At 38.1% G+C, this 16,944-nt stretch overlaps 1 protein-coding gene across 14 annotated transcripts in view; it reads right to left on the bottom strand.

Moving 5' to 3' along the window:
- Positions 1-16,944, bottom strand: part of LCLAT1 (lysocardiolipin acyltransferase 1) — a 187,003-nt gene that overhangs the window by 88,161 nt on the left and 81,898 nt on the right. Inside the window, exon 1 of one of the 14 annotated variants that reach the window (XM_036262199.1) lies at positions 4,825-4,894. The exons of 12 other annotated variants lie outside the window; for them this stretch is intronic. The gene's annotated coding sequence lies outside the window, so the exon portion shown is untranslated. Of the gene's footprint in view, positions 1-1,832; positions 1,959-4,824; positions 4,895-16,944 lie in introns of those variants that run through there. One more of the 14 variants, XM_036262200.1, reaches the window with a different exon arrangement.

Raw genomic sequence — 16,944 nt, 5'->3', positions numbered from 1 at the left:
GGGTTCGGTTCCCACTAAGGGCACGTACTTCAGTTGCAGTTTGTCCCCGGCCCTGGTTGGTCGTGCGGGTGGCAGCCACTCAATGTGTCCCTTTCACATCGATGTTTCTCTCTCTCTCTCTTCCTCTCTCTCCCTCCCACTCTATCTGTACAAAAAATGGAAAAATGTCCTCAGGTGAGGATACCAAAAAAAAAAAAAAGAACCTAACATCCAGTATTAATGAAACCCAATTTATAAGTCTTTTCCACTGTGCTTGGTGCTTTTTGTGTCCTGTTTAAGAAATCTTTGCCTACGCCAAATTCATGAAGACATTATCCCACATATTCTTCTAGACATTTTACTGTTTTAACTTACACATTTTGGTTTATAATCATCTCCAATTAATGTTTGTATATTGTGTGAGGTAGATAAAGGTACTTGTTTTCCATATGGATATTCAATTGACAAGTATCATTTACTGAGAGGACCAAGAGATCATTAATTTAAATAAGATATTACATTATACAGTAAATAAAAATATACTACTGTAAAAAAAAATGTCAAACAATACAAAAGTATATAGACTAAAACATGAAGATATTCCTTTATTACCATGTCCTTCATTCCTAACCCAAAAATCATAATCTCTTTTTGAAATCATGGTTAACATTTTCATATGAATCATTCTGTATTTCAAAAATTCGTTACATATATAACTGGCGTTTTCTTAAAAACACACTGAAACCTACCTTTATAAAACTGTTCTATTACTTGCTCTTTTCATTTAACATGTCTGTAAATATGGATCTACTTCACTTTCTTGTACCTGAATTGTATTATCTAGTAGTACTTCTCAAAACCAGTTTGTTTTTAATTTCCAAACCATTCGTGATTGTTTTACAAATTACAATACATTACTAAAAAGATTATCACATACAAAGTTATGACAATGTCACAATACTAAAAACTTTTTCAACTACTCTAGTTCTGTACTTATGGTGGATTACTATCAGTTTGCTAGGTGGCACTGTTACATAAATCACACTTTAAGAAGCACTGCTCTATAATATAAATATACCATGATCTAGCACCCTGTTATCATCTAGAATACATTCAATCTGAGACTCTGGCTTTCCTGGAAAAGTTTACTCCATTCACATTTGTTAGAACTGTTGTTTGTTTGTTTTTCTAACATCTTTTATGTTTCCTATTTGTTATACTCCTTTATGGTCTCTTGCCCACCTTTCTCCACTTTTCTCCCTGTTTTTCATTAAAATTACATTTTCTTTGCCCCCTTCCTTTGTTCTGTAATGCAGAGGTCAGCATACTACGGAACAAACCTATTTATCTTTGGTCCACAAGGTAAGGAGAGTATTTTGTAATATGAAAGTTAGGTGAAATTCAAATGTTATTGTTTATAGACAAAGCATGATTAAAACTCAGCCACACTCATGTGTCTGTGTATCACCTACGGTGGCTTCGGTGCTGCAGTGGCCGAGTAGAACAGGTGCAGAGACAGTACTGCCCACAAAGCCTGAACTAGTTCCTACCTAGCCCTTTACAGAAACAGCTGCCGACCCCTATTCTAGTGGTTTGGAAACTGATACCCTATTTTGTTCTTTTAATGGTCATTTTTAAAATGTTTTCATCTTTCCATTTTTGACAAACATTTGAACTGATATAATTCCATCAATATCGAGTTAATAAATAATTCTCCCCCCAAAAATATGCTTTCCTCTTATCCCTCTTCCAAGACTTATAGAATATCCAATAGTTCCCCCAAACTGCTGTTATAATTATTGCTATCACATTCCTTATGCTTCACAGAAACATTTTAATTACTTAGACTCAACTCCCAAGTTTGTTGGCTTCTTTGCGTATGTGTTTCTCATATCCTATGTCCTTCTGTTAGTCCTCCTGAAGGAATTTCTTTAAAAAAATGTTTGTCTTTGCATTCCTGAAATGAATTTCTTCTCAGTTTGGAGGCTGATAAAGTTTAAAAAGAACATTCAAAATTAGAATTTCAACACCATTTTTACACTGTCTTCTATCATCTAAGACAGCTCATAAGAAGTCTGATATCAACCTGATTTGTGTAGATAACATAATTTCTTTCCTCTAGAAGCTTCAGTGATTATTCTCTTTAACCTTGGTTTTATGGAATTTCACCAGTTTGAATCTAGGTATAGAACTCTTTCATTAATTCTGCTCAGTAGTTGATACGTTGTTCCAATGTGAGTCTTTCTTTAACATTGGGAATATTCCTTCCATTATTTAATTTTTTTTTCCCCTCCTCTTTATTCTCTCAATCGTTCTGTCTGGAGCTTCTGTTAGCTACATGTTAAAACTTGTGGATCTGTTCTCTCATACTTTTCACATGCTTTCACTTTACATTGTTTTCAAGGAAAATCACTCGGCTTGATCATCCAACTCACTAATTTGATCTTCAGCTCTGTATGGTCTACTAATTGAGCCTATTTTAGCAATCATCTCTTTAATTTTCAAGATTTATACTTGGTTCTTTTTCTTTTTTTTTTTCTTTTCTTTTTTTTTGTTCAGGTAGAGTGGAAGGGAGAGAGAGGAACAGAGAGAGAGAGAGAGAGAAACATCGATATGAAAGGAACACATCGAGTGGCTGCCACCCACACGACCGACCAAGGCCAGGGACAAACTGCAACCGAGATACATGCCCTTAGCGGGAACCGAACCTGGGTCTCTCCGGACCGCAGGCCGACGCTCTAACCGCTGAGCCAAACCGGCCAGGGCTTGGTTCTTTTTCATAGCAGCCAAAAGTTATGGACAAAGAGCAAAAAAAAAAAAAAGTTACAAAAAATACAACAGTAATACTTTTAATAAAAATATTTATTGAATGATTACTATGTGCCTGGTACTATTCTAAGCATTTTTCTTTAATTCAATTAACTCTCAAGACAACCTTATGAATTAGGTAAATTATCCCTATTTTATGGATAAGGAAACTGAGGCACAGAACTAGCAAGTGGTAAAACTAGTTTTCAAATGTAGACAGTCTGGCTCCAAAACTGATGTTTTAACCAGTGTACTAAACAGCGTCTCTGCAATATATACTTGAATCTCTCTAAGTGTATTTATTAGTCAAACGTAGTTTAAATTCTCCTCAGGGAATTCTCTACTCCTCAGAGGCTAGACTTGGCTTTTTTTTTTTTTTTTTTTTTTTAGTATTAGACTATCTTTAAAGCTGTGCATTTTCCTCAAATGTCAGTTCTGAACTGTCTTCATATTTGTAAAGGATGTTCTACACTAAACAATGCCGGCAGGCAGAATGTACTTCTCCAAGTGAGAATATCCGTTGCTCCCTTCGGGTATGGAGTAGCAGCAAGTGCGCCAGAACACCTTTCTAATGCTGCACGTTTCAGAAACCTCAGAAAGGGAATCAAATGGCTGAAGCAGTCAGCCTCTTGGACCAATCCTTTGAAGATACAATGATTCTTCCCCTTTGTGCCATTGCCTCATCATGTTCCATCACTAATGTTTTTGAATTTTTACTGCTTTTAGCTTAAACATTTTTCTCCCTTTCATAAAAATCACAGGACACCTTGTGAAGTTTTTTCCCCATTACATTTCCATCAAAGCATAGTTTATTCATGTTCAAAGCAATACCCAGATATCTCTTAACATTCTTAAAATCCTCAAATGTACATTTTTATGACATTCATTTCATATGTCTATGAGCTGATAAATGACAGTGCAACCGATCATATAATTTGAAATTAGACTATATAACTTGCCTTTCTCATACTTTTTCATTGAAGTACATTCTATCTATCACCTCAATTTCTCAGACAAAGGCTGGGAGTCTGGCAGGTTGATAAAGATAGATTCTGTACATGCTGGCATTGTATTGCTATCACTATTCTTTCTAAAACCCCATTTATATTATCAGCATTGCCTTCTCAAAGCAGACAGGAGTAATCCCTGAGCATACTCTATTGTTCAAATCTATTCCATAATTTTAGAACCTGGTTTTCCTTGGCTTAAATTCCCCTTTATCAAGTTTTACAGGTGGCTAGTGGGGCAGGGGGGACATGTTTACTTTAGCGTATTTTTAACATTCATTCTTTCTCAATAAAAAGTAAGCCATTTTTGCCCAGCTGGTGTGGCTTAGCTGGGTGAGTGTTATTCCATGCACCAAGAGGTCACTGGTTAGATTTCCAGTGAGGGTACATGCCCAGGTTGCAGGCTTGATCCCCAGTAGGAGGTGTGCAGGAGGCAGCCGATCAATGTTTCTCTCCCCCCCCCCCCCTTCTCTCTCTCCAAAAAATAAATAAAAACATATTTTTTTTAAAAAGTAAGCCATTTTCACCATTTATATCCCTTTTCATTGTAGTGTAGATGGATATAGTTAAGGGAATCATAAAAATATCTGTATTACTCACCTAGTACTGTAAAAACCAAACTTCAAAGACAGATTATTCTGATTTATCACTGTTGTCCATATATAGATTAATTCATTGTAGTATCTACTGTGGACTATGAATGCAACCCAGAAACAAAAAGCAATGTGGAAGACATACGCTGTTCTCTTCAATGTATTTTCAATCCTGAATACTGGGTGTGGATGCAACCAAAGAAATGTCACACACAGGCCTCTATTAAATGAGAATGAGTGATAATATGAACAGACTCAAATCTTATATAAACTCCTATCACAACAATAATGATCAAATACTATATTTCCTGAATTTATGTAACAATAGCTACACAAATAAATCTAGAATACAGAGTTAAATTTCTCAGAATTTCAACCTCTGTCAGGGTACTAAATGCTATACAAAGTTAGGGAGGTTTTATCTTTTTTGAACTCACATTTTAAATTAAGTAATGCTCTCTAGATCCCTCTTCTAAGATGATTAACTTCCATGAAGGCTCTGGCCTTTAAAAACATTGAGAGGAAGCAGACAATTAATTTAATGACTTTTTCCTGCTGCAGTTTGCCTGCATCATTAGGTTTCAAATGTGCCTGTGCTGAAACTATGAGACGAAAATCAAAATATAACATATGAGCAAGCAATTAAAGACTATTCTAAAGTAATTCTAAATATAATATAATTTCAAACTTGAAAAACCACAGAATGGAAAAAAATGGGTAAAACCACCCTTACTGCAAATTTCACTGAACTCGAGAGAGATTATCACATCTACCTGTAGACAGTAGAAAATCTTGCTTTACATTGAAGAAATACCTATTTATTGATGGGTTTTAGTTGACAAAATGAGGCTTCTTGATTATGAGTACAGTTCTGAGGTTCACACTATCGTGGGACCAAAGTCAATCTTTCATATTGTGTGCAATTCACCATTTAATCAATTTTCTAGATAGACTGCCATCTTATATACCTCTATTCCTGTTGTAAAACTGATTCCTAAACTAAGCACATTACTAGCTCTGTGCACTGAGGGCCAATAACTAGCATGTGGTAAGCAGATGTCCACATCCTAATTCCCAGAACTGTGAGTATGTTACATGGCAAATCAGCTAAACTTAAGATAGGGAGATTCTCCTGGGAGGCCCAATGTAATCACAAGGGTCCTTGAAATGGAAGAGGGAAAAAGAAAAAGACTCAGTGTCAGAGTGCTGTAATGTGAAAAAGACTTGCTGGTTTGGAAGATGAAAGAAGGGAGCCAATAGCCAAGGAATCTGGGTGTCCATTAGAAGCTGGAGAATTAAAGGAAGCAGATTCCACACAGCCTACAGAAAGAATCCAGTCCTGCCCATGTCTTGATTTTAGCCCAATAAGACCTATATCAGAATTCTGACCTCCAGCACTGAGACAGTAAACGTGAACTGTTGAAGCCAATCCATTCATGGTACAAGCAGTAACACGAAAATGATACAGAGCATAAGCAGAGCCCAGATCTTTGTTTGTTTCAATATTACAAAACTCAAAATTAAAATTACTATGTAATTAGTATAATGCAAATTAATTTTAATTTCACTTGACAAACAATATTCTATTAGCTTCAGGTGTAAACATAGTGATTAGACATTTATATACCTTACAAAGTGAAACCCTGTAAGTCCCATACCCACCTAGCACCATACATAGTTATTACAGTATTATTGACTATATTCCCTATGCTATACTTAACATCCCTGTGACTGTTTTTATAACTGCCGATGTGTACTTCGTAATCCCTTCACCTTTTACACCCAACCCTGCATCCCCTCTCATTTGGCTACCATCAATTTGGTTTTTTTTTTTTGTTTTTTTTTTTAATTTTATTTTTCTTACAGATGTTTCTCCTTTTTTACCCCACTGACACCCTCCTCCCCATCCCCCCCCGCCCCATCCCTGATTTGTTGTCCATGTCCATTGGTTATGCATTCAAGTATATAAGTTCTGTTGTTTATCTCTTCCCACGCCCCACCAACCCCTCTTCTAAGGGTTGTCAGTCTGTACCCTACTTCCATGTTTCTGGGTCTACCCTATTCCTCAGACTGCTATATTCATTATATTCCATATATAAGTAATATCATGTGGTATTTGTCTTCTTCTGCTTGGCTTGTTTCACTTAAAATAATACTTTCCAGGTCCCTCCATGTGGTCTCAAAGGATAAGAGATCTTTCTTTCTTACAGCTGCATAGTACTCCATTGTGTAGATGTACCACAGCTTTGTTATCCATTCATCTACTGATGGACACTTGGACTGTTTCCAGATCTTAGCTACTGTAAATAGTGCTGCTACGAACATGGGGGTACATATATTCTTTCTGATGGGTGTTTCAGGTTTCTTCGGGTATATTCCTAGAAGTGGGATCACTGGGTCAAATGACAGTTCAATTTTTAATTTTTTGAGGTAACACCATATTGTTTTCCATAGTGGCTTCACCAGTCTGCATTCCTACCAGCAGTGTACCAGAGTCCCCTTTTCTCCACACCCTGGCCAATACTTGTTTGATGATTTGTTGATGGCAGCCATTCTGACAGGTGTGAGGTGATACCTCATTGTTGTTTTAATTTCCATCTCTCTGATGATTAGTGATGTTGAGCATTTCTTCATATGTCTCTTGGCCATTTTATGTCCTGTTTGGAGAGGTGTCTATTCAGCTCCTCTACCAATTTTTTAATTGGGTTCTTTGTCTTCCTTTTGTTGAGTTGCATGAGTACTCAATATATTTTGGAAATTAACCCCTTATCTGATGTATCATTGGCAATGATGTACTCCCATACAGTGGGTTGCCTTTCCATTTTGATGGTTGTTTCTTTTGCTGTGCAGAAGCTTTTAGTTTGATGTAGTCCCATGTGTCCATTTTCTCCTTTGTTTCTGTTGCCTTAGGTGATGTATCAATAAAAATTCTGCTGCGTATGATGTCCGATATTTGGTTACCTAAATTTTCTTCTAGAATTTTCATGGATTCACGAGTCATATTTAAGTCTTTTATCCATTATGAGTTTATTTTTGTGTATGGTGTAAGTTGATGGTCTAGTTTCATTTTTTTGCATGTAGCTGTCCAATTTTCCCAACACCATTTATTAAAGAGGCTGTCTTTACTCGACTGTATGCTCTTGCCCCCTTTGACAAATATTAATTGAGCATATTGCCTTGGGTCCATTTCTGGGTTCTCTATTCTGTTCCACTGGTCTATATGCCTGTTCTTGTGCCAGTACCAGGCTGTTTTGTTTACCATCACTTTGTAGTATAATCTGATATCTGGTATTGTGATCCCACCTACTTTGTCCTTCTTTTTCAAAATTGCTGTGGCTATTCGGGGTCTTTTTTGGTTCCATATGAACTTTTGAAGTATTTCTTCTAGTTCTGTGACATATGTCACTGGTATTTTGATGGGGGTTGCATTGAATCTATAGATTGCTTTGGGTAGTATGGACATTTTAATGATGTTAATTCTTCCAATCCATGAACAAGGTATGTGCTTCCACTTTTTTATATCTTCCTCTATTTCTTTTTTCAATGTCCTGTAGTTTTCTGCAAATAGGTGCTTTACTTCTTTGGTTAAGTTTAATCCTAGGTATTTTAATTTTTTTGCCGCAATGGTAAATGAGATTGTTTTCTTAGTTTCTCTTTCTGTGAGTTCATCATTGGTGTATAAGAATGCCATCAATTTCTTGACGTTAATTTTGTATCCTGCTACTTTGCCAAATTCATTTATTAAGTTTAGTAGATTCTTGATGGATTCTTTAGGGTTTTCTATGTATCATATCATGTCATCTGCAAATAGTGACAGTTTCACTTCCTCCTTTCCAATTGGGATCCCTTTCATTTTTTCTTCATGTATGATTGCTGTGGCTAAGACTTCCAGTATAATGTTAAATAAAAGTGGTGAAAGCAGACATCCCCGTCTTCTTCCTGTTCTTAAGGGAAATGTTTTTAGTTTCTGCCCATTGAGTATAATGTTGGCTGTAGGTCTTTCATATATGGCCTTTATTGTGTCGACATATGATCCCTCTATTCCCACACTGCTGAACATTTTTATCAGAAATGGATGCTGGATTTTGTCGAATGCTTTTTCAGCATCTATTGATATGATCATGTGGTTTTTACTCTTCATTTTATGTGGTATATCACATTTATTGATTTGTGAATATTGTACCAGCCTTGCATCCCTGGGATGAATCCCATTTGGTCAGGGTGAATAATCTTTTTGATGTATTGCTGGATCCAATTTGCTAGTATTTTGTTCAGGATTTTGGCGTCTATGTTCATCAGGGATATTGGCCTGCAGTTTTCTTTCTTTGTAGTGTCTTTTTCTGGTTTTGGAATTAGAATTATGTTGGCTTCATAAAACGAATTTGGAAGTCTTCCTTCTTCTTGAATTTTTTGAAATAGTTTGAGGAGAATGGGTGTTAGTTCTTTTTTGAATGTTCGGTAAAACTCCCCCGTGAAGCCATCTGGGCCTGGGCTTTTGTTTGCTGGGAGAGTCTTGATTACCTCTTCAATTTCCTTAGTTGTTATTGGTCTGTTCACGTTTTCTATCTCTTCCCAGTCCTGTTTTGGGAGACTGTGTGTTTCTAGAAATTTGTCCATTTTGCTTAGATTGTCAACTTTCTTGCCATATAATTGTTCATATTAACTGTTAATACTCTGTGGTGTCAGTTGTTACTTCTCCTCTTTCATTTCTGATTTTGTGCATTTGGGTTCTCTTTGTTTCTTGGTGAGTTGAGCTTAGGGTCCAACAATCTTGTTTATCTTTTGGAAAAATCAGCTCTGTTTCACTGATCCTTTGAATTGTTTTTTTGGTCTCTATGTCATTTATTTCTACTCTAATCTTTACTATTTCCTTTCTTCTACTTGCTCAGGGGTTTTCTTTTTGTTTGCTTTCTAATTCTTTAAGTTGTGAGGTTAGACAGTCAATTAGAAATTTTTCTTGTTTCTTGAGGTAGGCCTGTAGTGCTATGAACTTCACTCTCAGAACTGCTTTTGCTGCATCCCATAGATTTTGTGTTGTTGTGTGTTCACTTTCATTGGTTTCCAGGAAGTTTTTAATTTCTTCCTAGATCTCCTCGGTAACCCATACATTGTTTAATAACATGCTATTTCGCTTCCATGTGTTCAAATGTCTTTGCATGCAATTGATTTCTAGTTTCATGCCATTGTGATCTGTGAAGATACTTGATATGATTTCAATCTTTTTGAACTTGTAGAGATTTACTTTGTGTCCTACATGTGGTCTATCTTTGAGAATGTCCCATGTGCACTTGAGAAGAATGTGAATTCTGTGACTTTGCTGTGTAATTCTCTGTAGATATCTATAAATCCATTTGGTCTAGTGCTTCATTTAGAGTCTCTGTTTTCTTGCTAATTTTTTGTCTAGATGATCTATCCAGTGCTGACAACGGGGTGTTGAAGTCCCCTGCTATGATCGTATTGCTGTCGATTTCTCCTTGGAAATCCTCCAGAAGATTTTTTAATATATTTTGGTGTTCCTATATTGGGTGATATGTTTACCAAGGTTGTATCTTCCTGTTGGATAGATCTTTTCACAATTTTGTAGTGGCCTTCTTTGTCTCTAGTTATGGTCTTCATTTTGAAATCTATTTTATCAGATATGAGTATTGCTACCACAGTTTTGTTTTGCTTTCCGTTTGCTTGGAAAAATTTTTTCCATCTCTTCACTTTCAACTTATGTGAGTCTTTTGTTGTGAGGTGGGTCTCTTGTAAACAACATATAGATGAGTCATGCTTTCTTATCCAATCAGCTACCCTGTGTCTTTTTTTTTCTTCTTTTTTTCTTTTTTTTATCCTCACCCGAGGACATTTTTCCATTTTTTGTTCAGGTAGAGTGGGAGGGAGAGAGAGGAACAGAGAGAGAGAGAGAGAAACATCAACGTGAAAGGGACACATCGAGTGGCTGCCACCCGCACAACCGACCAGGGCCAGGGACAAACTGCAACCGAGGTACATGCCCTTAGCGGGAACCGATCCTTGGTCTCTCCGGACCGCAGGCCGACGCTCTAACCGCTGAGCCAAACCGGCCAGGGCTACTCTGTGTCTTTTTATCAAAGCATTCAGTCCATTTACATTTAAGGTGATTATTGATATGTACTTATTTATTGCCATTTTTGTTTAGTGTGGTTCTATTTTTCTTCCTATTTCTTCTACTAATTACAGCAGTCCTTTAACATTTCTTGCAGTGCTGGTTTGGTGCTAATGTATTCCCTTAGCCTTTTTTTTTTTGTCTGGGAAGCTCTTTATTTGACCTTCCATTTTGAATGATAGCCTTGCTGGGTAGAGTAGTCTTGGATTCAAATCCTTGTTTTTCATGGGCTTGATTACTTCATGCCATTCCCTTCTGGCCTGTAGTGTTTCTTGTGAGAAGTCAGCTGAGAGCCTATGGGGTTTCCTTGTAGGTAATCTGTTGCTTATCTCTTGCTGCTGTTAGGATTCTCTTGTCTTTAATTTTTGGCATTTTAATTACTATGTGTCTTGGTGTGGGCCTGTTTGGGTTCTTACTTGGGGCTCTCTGTGCTTCTTGAACTTGAATGCCTTCTTCCTTCACCAAATTAGGGAAGTTTTCTGTCACTATTTCTTTGAATATATTCTCTAACCCTTGCTCATTTTCTTCTTCTCCGGGGACTCCTATGATGCAAATATTATTACGTTTCCAGTTGTCCCACAATTCTCTTAAGCTGTCTTCCTGTTTTTTAATTGTGTATTCCTTTTGGTGTTCTGATTGGTTGATTTTTTCTACCCTGTCTTCTAATTCACTGATCTGGTCCTCAACTTCCTCTACTCTGCTCTTTAGACCTTCCAATGTGTTCTTTATTTCTGAAATGTCACTCTTGATCTTTTCTTGGTGGTTTTTAATTTTCAATTTGTTTATTTTCAGCATCTCTATGTCCTTACTCATGCTGTTGAGCTTCCTCAAGACAATGGCCCTGAATTCTAGCTCTGTTAACTTGCCTAACTGCTCCACATTGATATCATCTTTGGTGGAGGTCTCTTGTTCTTTCTTTTGGCTTTTGTTTCTGTGTTTCACCATTTTGGCTATCACAATGGGCTTTGGAGCTTGCCAAGTTTTCCCTGTGGGTATTGGTGTTCTGCTATTTGTGGCTCCCTCTCCTGGGTTTAGATGAGCAAGGGAAGACCCACGTTAAACACCACTGTCAAGTCTTACTTTCCTGGTTAGAGTTGCTAGCCTGGGAATGGTACTGTTATCCTCTAGCTTTTTGCCTGGAGGCTAGCAGTCTAGGTTACTTGAAGAGTTTGGAGTTGTTAGTTGATTGAAAAACTCCCTCAGGTGCTCAGCATAAGGGGATTTCCTGAGGGTGGGGCAGATGCTGGTTGTTAATGACCTTCAATTAGCATTTCAGTGGCCCATAGGGTGGGGTTGGATCTCCAAGGGAGGGGCTGCTGCCTCTCCCCAGAGCCCTGGGAAGGAGCAATGTGGCCACCGTTCTGAGTGGCTGCAACTCAGCAAAAGCTGTGAGTGCCCTCCAAATCCCGAGTGTCCCGACACAGTCCCAGTGCAGTCCGCCCTCCCTCTGCCAGAGCCCAAGGTGAGTGGCTGTGGCTGTGTCAGCCTCTGTCCTGGCTCTGCGCTGTGGAGCCGCCTGGGAGTGTAACCCGAGGGCGCTGCTCCCAGCCCCCATCTCGCGCCTTCGCAAGCCTACCAGGATCAAGTCAGTGTCCCTGGTTATATGGTCCTTGCCAGCTGCTTTTCTGTTACTCTTTCCCGTCGCTTTGTCTATGTTTTAGTTGTAATTCCAGTTTGGTCTTGGGAGACAGTCTGTGTAGCTTCCGTTCACTCTGCCACCATTTTGGAATTTCCAATTTGGTTTCTATTTCTGAGTTTGTTTCTGTACTTCTTGTTCGTTTATTTCTCAGATTCCACATATAAGTCACATAACGTAATAGCTTTTAGGTCCATCTACATTATCACAAATGGTAAAATTTCATTCTTTTTATGGCTGAGTAATATTCCATTTATATATGTACTACCTCCTCTTTATCCATTCATCTATGGATGGATACTTAGGTTGCTTCCATATCTTGGTTATTGTAAATAATGCTGCAATGAACATAGGGTTGCATTTATCTTTTCAATTAATGTTTTGGATTTCTTAGGATAAATATCCAGCAGTGAAATTGCTGGGTCATATGGTAGTCTATTTTTGAGGAACCTCCATATTCTTTTCCATAGTGGCTACACCAATCTGCATTCCTATCAACAGTGCACAAGAGTTCCATTTTCTCCACATCCTCATCAACACTTGTTTGTTGATTTATTGATAGCCATTCTGACAAGTGTGAAGTGTATCTCATTGTGGTTTTAATTTGTATTTTTCTAATGATTAGTGACATTGAGCATCTTTCCATGTCTACTGGCCATCTGTATGTCCCTTGGGAGAAATGTCTGTTCAGGTCCTCTGCCCATTTTAATTGGATTTTTTGTTTTTTGGGTGTTAAGTTGTAATATCCTTAAATTTTTTTGGCTATTAAACCCTTATATGGTATATCACTGGTAAATATCTCCTTTCATTCGGTAGGTTGTCATGTTGATGGTTTTTCTCTGCTGTGCAAACTTCTTAATTTGTTATAGTACCATTTATTTTTTCTTTTGTTTCCCTTGCTCAAAGAGACACAGCCAAATAAACATTCTAAGACCGATGTCAAAAAATTTTCTACCTGTATTCTTCTATGAGTTTTATGGTTTCAGGACTTACACTTAAATCTCTAATCTATTTTGAGTTTACTGGTGTAAGTATATGGTGTAAGAAAGTGATCCAGTTTCTTTCTTTCTTTTTTTCTTTTTTCTTGCATTTGTCCACTTTTGCCAACATCATATAAGTATAGGTTTATTTCTGGGCTCTCTATTCTGTTTCATTGGTTTATGTGTCTGTTTTTATGCCAGTACCATGCCAGTACCAAGGCTATATTACTATAGCCTTGTAGTATAGTTTGAAATCGGGTAGCATGATACTTCCAACTCTGATATTCTTTCTCAAAACTGCTTTGGCTATTTGGGATCTTTTTGTTTTCACATAAATTTAAAGATTATTTGTTCTAGTTCTGTGGAAAATGCCACTGATTCTAAGGCTTGCTTTAGGTAGTATGGACATTTTAACAATGTTAATTTTTTCTAACCATGTGCACAGTATATCATTCCATTTATGTGTATCTTCTTCAATTTCTTCATTGTCTTACAGTTTTCTGAATACTCGTCTTTTACTTCTTTGGTTAAATTTATTCCTAGGTATTTTATTCTTTCTGCTGCAATTATAAGTGGGATTGTTTTCTTAATTTCTCTTTCTGATAGTTCATTATTGAAAAGCTCAGACTTGGCACCTGCCTGTCACGGGCAGGCTGAGTGGGAGAAGAGTTCAACAATGGCCTCTCCCACTATTTCTGTCTGGGAGAAAGCTACCCCTCCAGCCCTCACCCTGAAGCTAGTCAGTTTAGTTCCTCCCTGTATGTCACTGGCACTTTCTGAGTTGCCACCACTAGGCTGGGGATTAGAGCAAATGAGTTTCTGAGCAAAGTCCATGCACAGCCCCTGGTGGGGGGGGGGGGTCTAGGTCTCTAAAAGCCCTCAGTCTCACTGGGATATAATCCCTTCTGGTTTTCACAGCCAGATGTTACAAGGACTCCTCTTCCCAACACTGGAGCCCTGGGCTGGGGAGCCTCATGTGGGACTGGACCCCTTGCTCCTTGATGGGACCTTCACAGCCAAGATATCCCTCCTGATTCTGTGTTTTTTTAATCCTCACCCAAGGATATTTTTCTATTTATCTTCAGATAGAGTGAGAGGGAGGGTGAGGGAGGGAGGGAGGAAGAGGGGGGGGAGAGAGAGAGAGAGAGAGAGAGAGAGAGAGAGAGAGAGAGATGTAAGAGAGACACATTGACTGGTTGCCTCCGACCAAAGTAGGGATGAACTGCAACCGAGGTACGTGCCCTTGCCTGGAATCGAACCCGTGACTCATTGGTCCATGGGCCGACACTCCAACTGCTGAGTCAAACCTGCCAGGGCAAGACAATATACATCAATGTGATATCCAAACCTGCCAGGGCAAGACAATATACATCAATGTGATATCCAATAGGTATCCAATTGTATTAACTTCAATAAGTGAAGAATGGATGACCTTAAAATTCAGAGCCATTTCTCTCAGCCAAAGAGACTGTCAACTTCCACACAACTCAGGGCTTGAGATTTGTTAAGAAGTCAGCTAACATATTCAAAACAAAGGCTTCATTTAAATTACTTAGTTCTCAATGTAATCCTAGAAAGAAGTATAATCCTGGTATACTGCCTGGAATATGATTTAGCTGAACTGAACCTTTGTTCCCAGTGAGTTTCCCTCCCCAGGGGAAAAAAAAAGTCATCAAACTCACCTCAGCCAAGCAACTCTGGCAAATAAAACTGCAAAACCAATAATTACAAGAACTTATTTTTCACCTAGCAGTAGACTTGCTAAGATGAAACTGATCTGTGTCATGTATCTGAAAGTACACAGATGTGTATGGGATATTCAGCCATAGAACTAAAACATGTTTAATATACTCTCTCTACTATATTTCATTTGACAGTTTTCATTAAAATCTTGATTAATAAGCATTTAATAAAATTTACTGAATGAGTAAATCAATCATTAGATATTTTTCTTTATAGTGAAATGGGGAAAAGCAAGTTATAGCAGGATGCTTTTGGCAATAAATAACAGAATGCCATCTGAAAGTCAAACAAACATCCAGGTATATGTTTTTCACATAAAATGGAGTCTAGCCCCAAGGCTGGTTCAGAGCCAGGCTCTCACATTCTACTCTGCCATCCTCTTGGACTCAAGATGGCTGCAGCAGCTCCAAGGATGATGTGCTCTCACAATAATGTCCCAGAATAGAAAAGGAGCACACTCATCCTTCAACTAACCTTTCCTTTTAGTAGAGGGAAATCTTTCCCAGAGTCTCCGGCCAGGTCCCCCACATTCAGTCCCTTTGGTGAGACTAGTCAACAGAAGGCCGAGAAAGGCAGCATTAGGTATTTTCATCCTCAGTTTGAGATGTGTGTATCAGAGACTCACTGTTAACACCTCAGTGAAACATTCAAATATGCCTGCTGTAGACAGTGCATCCAGGAAGGTCCAAGCAGCTGTCAGTTGGTGATGAGGATCACCTCCCTGATGCAGTGACAGAACTGATGCCTCGCCTGCACCAAGTAACTGACTGGGATGAGTGTTGCTGATATCGAGCCTTGTGGAGAGTTTTCTCTAATTTAGAAATGTATTGTTCTTATTAGTCTGAGTTGTGAAACAAAAGAGCAGCATAAAATTTTGTTCAATTAAAAAAGGGTCCACCAAATTGGATGAAGTCAAAAAACTTCATGGCTTAAAGATGGTTTTGGTTTTAGTGAATGTCCATTTTAAGTAGGAGGAAGCTGGATTGAGGAGGGAGTTTCCTTCTCACAGGAGATACAGTCTAGTATTATTAACTGTAAATATCTCAAATAGAGAAACATTCATTATTTGTGCTTAATAATATACAATAAGTAATAAAATTCAGGTGACTTCGCCCTGGCCAGTTTGGCTCAGCGGTGGAGTGTCGGCCTGCAGATCAGAGAGTCCTGGGTTTGGTTCCCGCTAGGGGCACATACCATAAAAATAAATACATACATACATACATACAGTCAAGGTGACTTCAATAAATTTAATACTTCTTAAAACTGAGCAACAACATCTTTAAATACATTTATACCTTACTAACACTTACAAATACAGTCATGAAATACAGTCAAAACTGCAAATTTGACCACACAACATGGTTTCTCTTGCCAGTCAACATGTGTCCCTGCTTTGCAGCACTTCCATCTTTAATAGCAAGACATCATCGTTTCTCCAGTGCACTGGCAAGGTATACAACAGAGCTCAACTGGCTGGTTTTACATGTACCCCCATGTTTGTAGCAGCACTATTTACAATAGCTAAGATCTGGAAACAGCCCAAATGTCCATCAGTAGACGAATGGATAAAAAAGCTGTGGTACATATACACAATAGAGTACTATGCAGCTATAAGAAAGAAAGATCTCTTATCCTTTGAGACAACATGGAGGGACATGGAAAGTGTCATCCTAAGCGACACAAGCCAAACAGAGAAAGACAAGTATCATATGATCTCACTTATTTGTGGAATATAATGAACATAACAGTCTGAAGAATGGGGCAGTCCCAGAGACGCGGAATTGGGGTACAGACTGACAATCCCCAGAAGAGGGGGTGGTGGGGGAGAGATAAACCACAGAACTTATATGCATGTGTGCATGAATAATGGACATGGACAACCAAGCTGGGGACAGGGCAGGGAGGGAGGAGGAGGGGGGAATCAGTGGGGAAAAAAGGAGAAACATCTGTAACAAAAATAAATTAATTAATTAAATAAAAAAATAAAAATAAAAAGAGAAATGCTTATAAAACACCAAAGGCATTTAAAATAAAGTTCTAGTTATTTCTGTAAATCAAAGTTGACCAAAAA

Source organism: Molossus molossus, unplaced genomic scaffold, assembly GCF_014108415.1.
Source record: "Molossus molossus isolate mMolMol1 unplaced genomic scaffold, mMolMol1.p scaffold_m16_p_15, whole genome shotgun sequence".
NCBI lineage: Eukaryota > Metazoa > Chordata > Mammalia > Chiroptera > Molossidae > Molossus > Molossus molossus.
The sequence above is the reverse complement of the archived record's forward strand: the minus strand, read 5'-3'. Positions and strand labels throughout refer to the sequence as shown.